Source organism: Ahaetulla prasina, chromosome 2 (genome assembly GCF_028640845.1).
Source record: "Ahaetulla prasina isolate Xishuangbanna chromosome 2, ASM2864084v1, whole genome shotgun sequence".
Lineage (NCBI taxonomy): Eukaryota > Metazoa > Chordata > Lepidosauria > Squamata > Colubridae > Ahaetulla > Ahaetulla prasina.
This window is the reverse complement of record NC_080540.1, coordinates 247586234-247599313: the sequence shown is the minus strand read 5'-3', so window position 1 is coordinate 247599313 and position 13080 is coordinate 247586234. Positions and strand designations below refer to the sequence as shown.

The window sequence follows — 13080 nt, the reverse complement described above, 5'->3', positions numbered from 1 at the left end:
CTTAACAGAAAAAAAAAATCACTCAGATCCACTTCAAGTTGGACTCCAATTGGGTAGGTCCAGACAATGTGCTAGCAAGCGTTCGTGTTGTATGGGATGGGATGAGTTCCAACCAGTAACTCTTCTGAGGAAATGGACAGGATTCTCTGCACTGTGAGTTTGACCATCTATTTACTCCACACAGGTACTTCCTGGGACATGAAGGCAGCCTATGCTGTGATGTCAGCCTTTTTAAGGGAGGCATAATAACTGTCCTTGAAAGAAGGGGTGGTACTGTGTTTCCCTGAAAATAAGACATGTCCGGATAATAAGCCCAATCGGGCTTTTCAGCGCATGTGATAATATAAGCCACCCCTGCAAAATAAGCCCCCCCCCCAACCGGCTACTTACACGCATGCGCAGCCGGCCCCGCCATTTCCTCTGGTTGCTTGCCGCTCAAGCAACACAATGTAAGGAGGCGAGGCTGGGCGGGGAGGGGAGGACAGGCCCTCCCCTCCCCTCCCTGTTCTTCGTACCCACCAAGCAGCCCAACACGTCCCACCCCACCCCAATGGCAACAGCAGCCTGGCTGCTTCCCTTCCCCATTATCTCTTTATCGAGAGGGGTGGAAGATGGGGTGGGAGAGAAGCAAGATGCGTGGAGCAAGATGAGGCTCCCCTTGCCATCTCTTCTCTTCCCTCCCCCTCACCGGGCATGGCAGAGCTCCTGCCCCTTGCTTAGCCACCCACCCCCTTTAGGGATGCAATTTGTGGGTTGGCAGGTGGGTTGGGTGAGAAGTGGGATGCGTATCTTACCTTTCCAGCTCTGTCGTGTTCTTCGCTGTTACGTCCAGAGAAACACATTGTAAAAGAAAACCTTCTCGCGAGTTTGAGAAGTTTGATTGAACTCGTGAGAAGATTTTCTTGTACAGTGTGTTTCCCTGGAGACAACGGTGAGGAAAGCAACAGTGCTTGAAAGGTAAGACCGGCTTCCTGCTTCTCGCCCACCCCACCTGCCACCTCCAAACTGCATCCCTAAAGGGGGTGGTGGCTAAGCAAAGGGCAGGAGTCCTGTCATACATGGTGATGGGGGAGAAGAGGCAGCAAGGGGAGCCACGTCTCGCTCCACACATCTCGCTTCTCCCCCACTCCAACTGCCACCCCTCTCGATAAAAAGACAGCGGGGAAAGGAAGCAGCTGTTGCCATTGGGGTGAGGTGGGATGAATTGGTCTGCTCGGTGCAAAGAACAGGGAGGGGAGGCAACAGCAGCGACGGGACATTCAGTCCCCCACTCACTGCCTCTTGCACCCCCCAAAATAATAAGACCCCCCCAATAATAAGGGCAAGCCCTTATTTGGGGGGGGATGTCAAAAGAAAATAAGACCTGTCTTATGTTCAGGGAAACACGGTACGTCTCCTACTCAAGAGGCCAGTTTTAGAGTCAACTGTCCTGATTAACTCTCATCCCATCTCTAATCTTCCCTTTTGCTTGTTGATGACTTCTGGAAAATCTGGGATGGAGGTTTGATCATCCTTGATTTCTTAATAGTTTCAGTGAGTGGTGAAATCCAATTTTTTTTACTACCGGTTCTGTGGGCGTGGCTTGGTAGGCATGGTGTTGCATGGTGGGCAAGGCTTGGTGGATATGGCAGGGGAAGAATACTGCAAAATCTCCATTCCCAACCCACTCTGGGGCCAGCCAGAGGTGGTATTTGCCAGTTCTCCGAACTACTCAAAATTTCCACTACTGGTTCTCCAGATCCTGTCAAAACCTGCTGGATTTCACCCCTGGTTTCAGTATTGTTAATGATTATATCCTTCTGGATAGGCGCTAGGGATTTCAGGTACCATTCTGCAGTCATTCTTCCTTCCTTCCTTTGGGACCACCTTCAGTTAGTGTTGGTTATGGGGAAGAGAGGTCACTCCCTAGGCCCCTCCTTGTACTTAGGAATCTCTCCCCTCCTATTCAACATCTACATGAAACTGCTGGGTGTAGTCATCTGCTTGTTTAAGATTTGGTATTGATATGCTGATGATATCCAATTATGTCTTTCAATTCTAATCTTAATTTATCTATATAAAATATTTATATAACCACCCACCTTATAGAAAACACTGGATGGCTCACAATTGAATGAATCAAATGAATGAAGCTGCCACTGATTGTTAGGACTCCCTAGATCCTGGGAGATTCCAACTTTGATTTTGGGTGTGGTTGTACATCCCCTCCTCAAGGCTTATGTGCTTTCTGGAGTATTCCTCCTAAACAGGAGACATCTGTAGCCAAGAAGGCTTTTGCACAGTTTCATTTGATGCACCAGGTATGCCCTTTTCTTGATTAGGTTGTTCTCCAGACATTCACTCATGCTTTAGTCACACCAGGGTTTGTCTATTGAAATGTGCTTTATGTGGGGCTGCCCTTTAAAAGGCTCAGAAACTTCATTTGGTCCAGAATATAATGGTGCAAGCTGTAAAGAAATGCCTTAGTTTGCACATGTGATACCTGTGTTTTGCAAGGACAGATTAGCTGTTGGTTTCCTTCTAGGTATGATTCAACATGCTGGCCATGACCTGTTGTGATCCACCAGCAGCCTGCAATGAAGTCAGACAGCGATGAGGCTGAGGAAGAACATGGGCCAGTTCTGGAGGCTGGGGAAGGCCCTGATGAGGGTTCTGCGTCGGAGGCAGAGGTGGAGCCAGGGTCATCTGGGAGTGATGTGCAGACTCCAGAGCCTCCAGAGGCTGACAGTAGTGAGGCAGAGGAACAGGAGGAGCCTGTTCCTAATGCACACATGAGAAGAGCTGCCAGAAGGCAAGAGCAGCTAAAGCAAAAAGGACGACTCAGTAGTACAGCCAAGAGATGATTGGTCCCTCCCATAAGGCTTAAAAGACCAGCAACCACGTTTGGGCTGTTTGCCGGAAAACAACGTTGATAGCTTTGTCTTGTTGCATTTGTTTCGTATCGGTGTTTTCTGAACTTTTGCCAAGAAAGGCCTTTGGCAGTTTGCCTAATTGGACCAAGGCTAGTGATAGGACTGAGGAATTGTGTTGGGAGGAATTTGCTTTAATTTAGTTGGACTATGCTAAGAATGAATTAATTCTCAGATATTCTAATAAAGTTTGTTTTTACACTGACTGAGTTTCCTACTACTTACTTTGGCCTGGGTCACAACATGACCTATAAAGCCCTACCTTGTAGAGGACCTGGTTATTTTAGTGACTACCTATCTCCTCTGGTGTCTTCCTGATTGGTATGAACTAACAGAATGAATTTAAATACTTTGGCCATCTAATGAGAAGGAAGGACTCACTGGAGAAGAGCCTAATGCTGGGAAAGATTGAGGGCAAAAGAAGAACGGGACGACAGAGAATGAGGTGGCTGGATGGAGTCACTGAAGCAGTAGGCATGAGCTTAAATGGACTCCAGAGGATGGTAGAGGATAGGAATGCCTGGAGGAACATTGTCCATGGGGCTGTGATGGGTGGGTCACGACTTTGCAACTAACAACAACAGAATTGGTATATTTCAGGTCCCTTCAATAAAACAGTGTCATTTTTTGTGACACAGGGAATGTACCTTCTCTGTCATGATGATACGAAGTTCCCCTTGTAATCCAGATGGCTCCCAACCTAATAGCATTTCAGAAGGATTGAAGATCTGGCTCTTTTCCCAGGCCTTTGGCTAAGGTAGCTGGATACTCTTGTGATTTCCATTTTTGGTTGGATTTGCCAAGTTGTTTTTTATCTACTTTTACTTATTTGTGTATGGGAAGCGGGTTATGTTTTTTGAACTGTATTGCATCTTATTTTCTTTGTAATACTAAGATCCCCTCAGGGTTGTTTGGGCTCAAGCATCATTTTAATGAATTGAACTGAATTGAATTGATTGTTATTGTCAATATTTGCATGCAGTAGATAGCCTTTGTATTTTAGTGCTTCTCCTGTAAGTTGACTAAAAAGGCAAAGAAGGACCATATGTTTTTCATATCTACTTTCCCATTTTTCATTTATTTTGCAATAGTTATACAGGTTCTGTTAAAAGTTATTTTTCTGCAGATTCTTGTTTACTATTTTATTGGATCCAGTGGACAAAAACAAAAAATGCAATAAAAAGATGGGGTGGGGGGTTTATATTGGGTAGGGGCTGGGGGCACAAACAATTATCATTATGAGTATTAGAAATACTCTGGCCATACATTTTCTCATAATCAGCTGATGTAAAATCATTAGCAATAGAACGTAATAATTATTTTTAGTAATTACAGTATATTATATTCACCTAATAATGGTAAATATGTTTGTAGTTGCTTAATTAGTGCAAAGGGTAGGTACAAATCTGCATGGTATGACTTAATAGTTATTTATCTTAAATAGTGTAATACAACACCAGAATAGGCACTGCTGATTTCCCAGAATCATTTATTGCATGCCTATCTCAAAATACTGAATTTTAAAAAATCATTTCTATAGTGAGAAACATTTAGACTTAAGTATCCCCCAAAACAGAATAGCTCTGAGTATGAGCCGACCTATAGTTTTTGAAATACAAAATATTTGGCATGCAACAAAAGTAATCATGCTATTATCAATTCATACATTACAGGCAGTGGTAGGATTCAAATAATTTAACAACTGGTTCTCTGTCCTAATGATTTCTTTCAACAAGCAGTTCGCCAAACTGCTCAGAAAGTTAACAACCGGTTCTCCCGAAGTGGTGCGAACTGGCTGAATCCCACCACTGATTACAGGGCTATGTTATCCTCCTGTATTTTTGGAATCAAATTCAACTTTGCAAGTTCCTTATTTGCACAGTTTTTGTCAAGCAAGTATTGTCCATATATCAGTGGTGGATTGTGGTCCCGGTTCTCTCTGGTTCTTGTGAACCGGTAGTAACAGCAGCAGGAGGCTCCACCTACCCGCCCTGATGTCATATTTGGCGATCTGTGCATGTGCATGAGCAAAGTGAGTGCGCATACGTGCTCCCATTGTGAACTGGTAGTAAAGGTGAGTAGAACCCACCCTACAAGTTTGCTCACCGGTTTGCAACGGGAGCATGCGTGCACACTCACTTCGCTCACATGCATGGGCTATCACCAAATATGATGTCAGGACAGGTGGGTGGAGCCTTCTGCCGCTTTTACTACCAGTTCACAAGAACTGGAGAAAACCGGGAGCAACCCACAACTGACCTACCCCTGCCATATAGGTTTGATTTCACTTGTGATAATGTTCAGAAGAAAGTTATTTAAACATATCAAACATATCAAACATTTAAACAACTTGTTGCTCCCATGTAACACCAATCCTGCGCGGCTTGCACTGGCTTCCTGTAGTCTTTCGGGTACGCTTTAAGATCCTGGTCACCACCTTCAAAGCGCTCCATGGCTTAGGGCCCGGGTACTTACGGGACCACCTGCTGCTACCTTATGCCTCCCACCGACCCGTACGCTCACACAGAGAGGGTCTTCTCAGGGTGCCGTCCGCCAAACAATGTCGGCTGGCGGCCCCCAGGGGCAGGGCCTTCTCGGTGGGAGCTCCTACGCTCTGGAACGAACTTCCCCCTGGATTACGTCAAGTGCCTGATCTTCGGGCCTTTCGCCGTGAGCTGAAAACACATTTATTTATTCAAGCGGGACTGGCCTAATATTTTTAAATTTTTAACTGGGGTTTTATCATTTTAGGGTTTGAAATTTTAAATTTTAAATTTTAAATATTGGCCATTTTTTCTAATTTGCTCGGTTTTAAATTGTTGTTTTAATTGTATATTTTTTATATTTTTTACCTTTTGGCTGTACACCGCCCTGAGTCCCTCGGGAGAAGGGCGGTATAAAAATTTAATAAATAATAATAATAAATAATAAAAAATAATATTCATATTATAAGTTCTGATACTAATGCTATTGGAGAAATATAGGATTTCTATATCTATGGTTTTAAATCTGAAAACTCAGCTGTTTTTTTAATGAATTTCAAAAATATTTTGAAAGATTGTACTACATTAGCCTATTCTTAGCTATTCCCAAACTGCAGAAAAAGTCATTTCAGAACCTTATTCTCTGTGGGTTTTTAAAAGAATTATTTTGGTATGTAATTCAGTTGAGCATTTTGAATAGTTCCATTTTTAAACTTCTTGCTCTTTAATTAGATGTTAAAGAAATGTCTTTTCTTTAGATGTTTAATTTGATTTTATGTTTGACTTTTTTCTTATTAAATGCTCTTTTTGATTGGAGAGATATAGGTTATAAATCTAATGAATAAATAAACTGGCTAGAATAGCTCAGGAAAATAGTGTAAAATAATGATGGTGAAATTTAGATAAAATTAAGCATAAGGTCTATTGAAATCCCATGGTTTTCAACAAGTCTGCTCTAAATAGAGTTACATTAAGGCTACCTTCTCAAAAATGATTATGCCCATAGCACCTAGCGATAGCATTTGCTATTATATAATGTTCCATAGTGCATTACAACACTTTCTGAGCAGTTTACAATGTCAGCATATTGCAGCCAATAATCTGGCTCTTCATTTTATTGACCTTGGAAGGAATGAAGGTTTAGTCAACCTTGAATCAGTCAAAATCGAACTCCAGACTGTGGGCAGAATTAGCCTGCAATACTGCATTCTAACCACTGCACCACCACAGTTCCTTATATCAGCCCTCACCAAATTTTGCAGCTTGGTGGCCCAGCTGGGAGAGGGGAACTAGGCCACATTAGTGGTGGGCAGGAATACATGCAGCTTAACTTGCGTGAGCAGTGGGTCAGCGTACCCACGCAAGCACAGGCAGCTGGACTGCTAATAGAGCTGCACCCGCATGCACATGCATGCTGGCCTGCTGCTCGCAGGAGTCAAGCTGTGCGTGCATGTGTGTGCAATGATCCACAGTCTGGTTACAAATAGGCCATGGTCCACTAGTGGGCCATGGACCAGGGGTTGGGGACCCCTGCCTTATATTGATTCATCCTGCCAGATGATCTCAAGAGAGTATGGTCGCATTCCATCCTTCAAAAGACAGACCTCTATTATAGCCCCAATATATTTGGACACTTTGTCTCCAAGTGCACACATGTGTCTTTTGTTGCTGGCAATTGGGAAGCCTGGAAAATTTTTTATTTGAGTGGGTTTCTGAAGGCTAACAGTTCTTGAACTGTTGCTGTTTCTTCCTTTTTATTTAGTTATTAAACCAATTTGTATAGCTATCAGAAACAACCACTCGGGTGACCCTGATGACACAGGTAAACCTCCAGGTGGCCTTAATGACTCACTAAAACAGGGATGTCAAGCTCACATTGTCACGGCGGCATCTCGTGATGTATCAGGACTTTTCCCCCCTTCGCTAAACCAGATATGAGCATGGCCAGCACCTGACGCATCCGGCCCTTGGCCCTGGGAGTTTGACATCCCTGCGCTAAAATAATGCAAATGACCAGCTGTCTTCAAGGAGTATAAATCCTTCCATTCCCCACCGTCCAGTCAGAGCTGAAGAAGCTTCTTGGATGAGAAGTGAAACAGTCTTCAAAGAAAAACCAGAAAGTCCAGTTGTCTCTTGAAAATGCACTTTTGGGACAATCTCATAAACAAGTGACTCTGGGCAGCGTACAAGAGAACTAAAAGAATTACCGGTAATAAATAATAAATAAAGCATAAAAACCAAACTAAAACATTGAATAATAGATGAAGGGATGTTAAATGAAGTGGAGCCACCTCACTAGTTCACATATCCCCTGGGGTTCATGCTGGCTTAACCGAGTCTTGGGGGACCTCCAAAAATTCAACAGCAATGAGGCCAGCCACACCTTAGGGTGGAAAAGATTCCACAGTATTTAGGCATCACATCAGAAAAGGTCCACCGCTTAGGGTCTGCCAAATGGACCTTTACAGTTTTTACATTGGAGGGGGATTATTTTACACTGTGGTGAGAGAGAAGATGTTTTACTATATGGATTGTTTTCACGCTCTGTCCTTTTCTAAAATCCATTATTTTTCCAAAGTGCCATGTAATTTATTAATCCAAAGTAAACTTGTAAGAATTCTCTCTTTCCTTTATCGCTGTTTTTCTTCTATTTTGTGAAGTGGATGGATGATTTTCTTGGAGAACTAAATGGAGCCAAGAAGAGGAAAATTACTTACATTTTCTATTGTCTCATAATAGACGGAACAATACAATGTGCATGTACATTATATACTTTATACCAGAGGGAACTGATAAATTACAATCTTTAGACCGATTTAGATTCCTTAATACCTCATATGAAACATGCATAACACTCAGAGACTTTACTCATTTTTTATTCTACATCTAATGTCAACAGAACTGGAGTCCTAACTCTCTCTGGGAATTTAAGCGCCCCTTATAATCGAACTGCCTGTTTCTCTTGCCTGCTGATTCTTTCTATTCCTGCATAAGTAAAAACTGTTAGATCTAAGGAACACAGGAATTGATGCATGGAATAACATACACTTCTTGCTTTTTTGATGTTATTTTCATCTATGAATCCTATTGCTCTTGGTCTCTCTCTCTCTCTCTCTCTCTCTCTCTCTCTCCTCCCTCCCTCTCTGAAAGGTATGTATCCTCTTTTTCTTCAAGACTAACAAATGGTCTGTTTCCTACAGACTCCCTACATTTTGCAAAAACTTAATACTTATCTGGAAACACCATATAGACAACAGCAAAATAATGAAAAACCAGCCCCATCAGATACTCCTGAACTGCAGCCCTTAGCCTCCTTCACTATTGATCATTCTGGCTGAGGCTGCTGGATACAGTTGCTCAGCAATATTAAGGTGACACAACTACCATTCCAATGATCTATATTTTATTTTCACCCCATTAACTGGGCTATGCTTAGAACTGATTAAAGATTAAAGAAAAAAGGGAGGAGGGGGTTCCACCTTGTCCACTTGTAGTTAGTTGAAACAGATCTGGCACCAGCTAATTCCTGGTGACTAAATGTCTTTGGGAGAAAAAAAACTTGTAGCTTTTTCAAGGACAAACTTACAGTTTCTTCAATCCATTTTATCACCCATTGTCTTTCCTTCTTTTACTTCTTCTTCCAGGGAGTTTATTTTTTTCTGGTCCATCCTCTGTTCAGATCACATGGGCCTTAATAGCAAGCATTTTCACAATCAAGTACAGCACACTCACCAGGATCATTTCCAAGCTATCCGTCTGAGCAGAAACCTCAAAGTTAGTTTATTATTGAATACAATGAGGAGGAGAGATGATTTATCCGCATGCATTTATTCGGTCCACCCTGGCCTTAAATGACTACATTAAAGCAACAAGAGATGCTCCAGATAAATTGTATTAATAAACAAAAAAGGCAATATTTATTTAGAGGCAAACAAGACAGTATCATACTCATGTCCTCTTAATTGAGCCTGAAAATAAACTCCTTTTATTTATCCTCTCAACTGGCGCAGACAACACATTTTGTTCTGCACAAAAGTTTATTAACCCTTTAGGTTCTCAAGAGATGCCAAGGCTACCCATTGTTCAGGCTACGTAGAGACAGAAGCAGCTTTGAAGAGCAGGAGAATATTTTAAAGAAAAAACGTCTAGAAAAGTATACCCCCCCCCAGCGCGCACACACACGCGCAGGAATAAAGTCGGAGGTGCTGAGGAAGACAAGCCAGAGAAGGGACGAGGTCAGATGGGAGGACGGGCAAAATGGGTCGGGAAGAACTGGGACTGGGCGAGAAATGAAGGCGGGAGACGGCAGGAAGCCAGCCAGGCAGGCAGGCGAGCCAAGGAACGCTCGCCAAAGGAAAGGCGAGGAAAGATAGAAGGGAAGAAGAGGAAAGGAGGGAGCAGAGGCACCACAGGACCTGTGACGAGGGGGGGGGGAGAAATGAGCGGCAGGGTGGAGAAGAGCGAAAAAGAAGTGAGGCTGAGGCGAACGAGTACAGTAGGGGAGACGCGTGGTCGGTGAGGAGCGGCCGGAGGAGGGAGCTTGAAGGGGCTATTTCAGCATCAGGAGCTAGGTGGGTGGGGAAGCTCCAGCCGTTCAGCCCTCAGCTTGGGGAGAGCTGCCTTCGCTTGACCGCCGGCCGTCACCTCTCCGCCCGCTCTTCCTCCTTCTCCCTCCGGGCCTCCCTTTGAAGTCACGTGGCAGCCCCCCTCCCTCCCTCCCTCCTTTCTCGGCAGCCCCCCGAATTCCCGGCGTGGGGAATGGCCTCGGCTTTATTGTGACGCAAGCAGCCGAGAAGCCGGCGCTCCGCGTCCCCAAGCCCTCCCGTGCCTCGTTCTGCTGGAGCCAGACGGCAGCAGCGGCAGCAACAGCAGGAGGAGGAGGAGGAAGCCGGAGCTTGTCGAGCCGCCGCGGCGAGGAGTCCCCGGAGGAGCCGAGAGCCTGGAGAGAGGGTGAGTGGCGAGCAAGTTCCACCTGAGGGGAGGCGAGAAGGCGCGAGGAGGGAGCTCGGGCGGCTGCCACAAGTTTGCTGCGGAGACTCTCCTCTCTCGTCTGTTGCCTGGATTTTTTTTTCTTTCCTTTTTTTTTTTTTTAGGGGGTGGGGGAAAGAGGCGGAGAAGGCGCCGAGCTCGGCTGGGACTCGGTCTGCCCCGGTCTCGCGGGTTGCCCTAAGGTTTGGCGGCGGTGTCTCTATAGTAACGCCGCAGCTGCGGGGCTCTTTGAACGGGAAGCTGAAGCCGGCAGCAACAGCTCCCAAGCAGCCGCCTGGTCCCTCTTGTTGCTCGCGTCTCTCTGCGCTGTTCGGCTTCCTCTTTTGTAGCCTACCTTTTTAAAAAATATATATATATATATTTCTTTCCCTTTTCCTTCAAGCTTTCTGTTCCAGGAGCAGTTTCCTGCCAAGCGGGAGGCTCTGGATAACAAAATGGGACGAATGCTGCCTGTAGTAGCAGGGAAACCTCTTAAATGTGTGTGTGCGCGACAGAGAGAGAGAGAGAGAGAGAGACGGAGTGTGAGAGAATGAGAGATGTTCCCATAGCTAACTATGGAAAGATCACATCTTATCCACTCGAAAAGCCGGGGGGAAAAGGTGTCTTAGACTACCCTACTTTGAATGGGCGGCTATCAAACAACGTCTAGAAACCAGTAACGTATAGTAGTGGTAGAGTACTGAGGCTGAGAAAGGGAGAGAGAGAAAAGCATGCGAGATCAATGAGGATAAAAAAAAATAAAAGGCAACAGACCTGAAAGTCCCATTTATAATTTGATTCGGAGATTTGCGAGCCACTTTTATGGACGGCTAAGAGGCGCTCCGGATTCTGACTTGCCTCTGATGATATGTAAATCCCCCCCCCTTCTTTTTTAGTTTTCTTGTCTCCTGATGCTTCCTGAAACAAGTCAGCGAGGTGGTGAACTGTGTGAACATTTCATTGTGGTTATTGTCAGAATGCCCACGGTGTATCTATTTATGTGGTTAAAAACGTTTTTTAAAAAGAGCGAAATTGGTGAAATGTTACTGCCCCCCCACCCCCCAAAAAAAGTTTCCACAGGAAATGCTAGCATTCTTTGCTGAAGTCCATGCAATGAAAGAAATGGTCCTCAGAAATAATCATTGTTGACAATTCTCGATGTTACTTTGAGCAAAACTCTCGGATGTAATTGGTTTTTCCTGTTGCATGTTATGCTTGCATAGAATAACCGGTGAGCAGGATGCCATTGCCCTGCTGTTAGCTTATGCTTCCTGAACTTGCTCCTACAGTGAACAAGGATCTAATCAAGTTGCAGTTGGCAGGTATCAATCAAAGAACAAGAGTGGTCAGGCTTCTAAAGGATTAAAAAAAACCACAGAACTAGTATGCTGTAGTATATTTTTTTAATGAAATTTAATCTAGAAATCAGTGGATGTATTACTATTTTAACCATATCCTTATCAGATCTCTGAAAGGTCACCATAATCTTAATTTCAGTGTCTCTTCCAAATAAATTATGATTTCAGTGCAAATTGCTTACTTCTGAGCCAGGTATTCCTTATGCTGAAAATATTTTAAATGACAGATATTCAAATTGCATGTAACAAAATTTTAAAGGAATTGGAGATAGATTTGGGTCCAGCCTTCTGTTGTTTTTTTTAAGATTTTGGAGGAAAACTCTGTTGTCCTACAATGCTCTATAAACTCTTTGTCTTTTGCATATCTGATGTAAGTTCTATCTGGTGTAAGTACTATTTTTTTAGATTTCTGTTAAATACATGATAAGGAATCCAAGGAATAAGATTTAAAGATTAATATTGCTGTTTGCTCATACAAGTATTCTAGTAAAAAAAAATCTGAGATACTTTAAACATTCAGTTGCTGTTGGTTGATTCAAGAATCAGGATGATACCTTTATGCCATATTTCATGTGAAGGAGAAATTGGGTGTGAAAAGCACTTTACTTTTGGAGATGGGCTCAAGGCCAATTACAGCAGATTAGTTGCCATTCAGTACATTTTTCATCATTATGTTCAACTTGGAACATAAGGCCAGTGGCCTGCAATTCAGCATTTAACTTCTATAGTTAGCAAGCAGAAGTCTACAAACAGGCTATGAAGGCTACAATATCCTTCCAGTATTCAAGAACAAATGATGTTCAGAGGATAGGTATACTGTCTCTGATACTGAAAGAAAGGTAATGAATACTGTAATAAAGTTGAGCTGCTTTTTTTGCTCTGCTTTTGTGAGAGTATTATTTGCGCACAGAAAAAAGACATCTACCTTTTCTCTTTATCTTGTACAACCATTAAAAAATTGTGGGGGCACTGATGGACAAGATGGTTTATTTTTGAAGGTTAAATGTAATCCACTGGGGGAAGAATACAGGGGCTCTCTGTCCTGTTGATGCTTCCTTTAAGACAGGGGTGTCAAACTCGATTTCATTGAGGACCGCAACAGGGTTGTGTTTGACCTTGAGAGGGGCAGGGTGGATGTGGCCAGGGTGGGCATAGCCAGCTTGACCTCACTCATGTCGGGGGTGCGAGTGGTGGCCCGAGAACTCTGCCAGCAAAATATGGGCTCCTGAACTCCGTTTTTGGGTGCGACGGCCTCCTGCAACTCTCTGCCAGTGAAAACGGAGCCAGGGAGGGCTGCCCTCCTGAGCTCCATTTTCACTGGCAGAGGCACCACGGGCTGGTCCTTCAATGTTTCCTGTTTCC

At 43.9% G+C, this 13080-nt stretch overlaps 1 protein-coding gene and 1 long non-coding RNA gene across 3 annotated transcripts in view; one reads left to right on the top strand and one right to left on the bottom strand.

The window, feature by feature from the left end:
- Nucleotides 1–4075: 4075 nt before the first annotated feature.
- On the bottom strand, nucleotides 4076–11218 carry LOC131192140 (uncharacterized). The gene is made up of 3 exons (XR_009153652.1): nucleotides 11135–11218; nucleotides 8979–9082; nucleotides 4076–8076 (listed from the first exon to the last, which is right to left on the bottom strand). It is a non-coding gene; the product is annotated as an uncharacterized LOC131192140 (long non-coding RNA).
- SNCAIP (synuclein alpha interacting protein) overlaps nucleotides 9693–13080 on the top strand; it is a 126615-nt gene continuing 123227 nt past the window's right edge. Inside the window, exon 1 of one of the 2 annotated variants that reach the window (XM_058170999.1) lies at nucleotides 9693–10342. The gene's annotated coding sequence lies outside the window, so the exon portion shown is untranslated. The remainder of the gene's footprint in view (nucleotides 10343–13080) is intronic. The other variant, XM_058171000.1, reaches the window with a different exon arrangement.